The sequence below is a fragment of the Morone saxatilis genome, unplaced genomic scaffold, assembly GCF_004916995.1.
Source record: "Morone saxatilis isolate NCDOM2014 unplaced genomic scaffold, NCSU_SB_2.0 Contig5, whole genome shotgun sequence".
In the NCBI taxonomy this organism is placed as follows: domain Eukaryota; kingdom Metazoa; phylum Chordata; class Actinopteri; family Moronidae; genus Morone; species Morone saxatilis.
The window spans coordinates 11318812-11319621 of NW_023340095.1; the positions used below are offsets into that span (position 1 = coordinate 11318812).

The 810-nt window shown below is 43.2% G+C and overlaps 1 protein-coding gene across 1 annotated transcript in view; it reads left to right on the plus strand.

Annotated features, from left to right (window-relative positions):
- The window catches only part of si:ch211-39i22.1 (proteoglycan 4), a 19331-nt gene that overhangs the window by 469 nt on the left and 18052 nt on the right, over window positions 1–810 (plus strand). The window lies entirely within an intron of this gene.

An 810-nucleotide genomic window follows, 5' to 3' on the forward strand; every position in this document is an offset into this window, starting at 1 on the left:
TGTCTGTCTGTCTGTCTGTGTTTTATATGTTGGTCATCTTAATCTCACTGTCTCTATTTTCCCACTCATTCATATGTCTCTGGCTCTCACATATCTCTCTCTCCTTCTGTCTTTTCTCTCCTCTTCCTCTGCCAGTCTGTCTAATTACTCATACATTCGCCTGTGTGTGAGAGTGAGTCTGTCTGCCTCCCCTTCGGCATGTCAATTCAATTCACCTTTAGCTGTGAGCCTGCTTGTTCTAATCCGTTCTGATCGAATGAATAAAAACAGCTCCGCACTCCTCATCCGTGCTTGATTGTGCATGCTTCTGCAGCCCAGACATTGTCAGTGAAATAGGTGTGTCATGTAATGTGGCCTTATCCTTTTGGACATGAGTTTTGGCCCACAGGGGTGTGGTGGGCCCATTGTCCTTACATAAGTATTTGTCTCCTTCTTTCTGTCTTTCATCCCTCTTTCCTCATCTCTTTATCTGCTGATTTGACCCCCGTCGCGTTATAAATCTCCAATCTTAATTATTCTAATTCTCTATATCTTGATTCTTCATTCTGCGCTCTTTCCTCTTCCTTCTTCTTCAGCTGGCCCATGGGCCCCTGCCTTTCCCTGCGGCGCATGCAATGATTCCAGATTGTTCAAACGTGCAATAAAACTCAGAGGGAGAGAAAGGAAGCATTGAGTAAAACACAGATACTGAGAAGGATAGACTGAAAGAAGAGGAGAAGTTGGACGAATGTAAAAAAGAGAATATACAAGGAAGGAAAGAGATCAGTGAGAACAGTGAGCTTCTTGATCATTATGCAAACAAAATTTCAG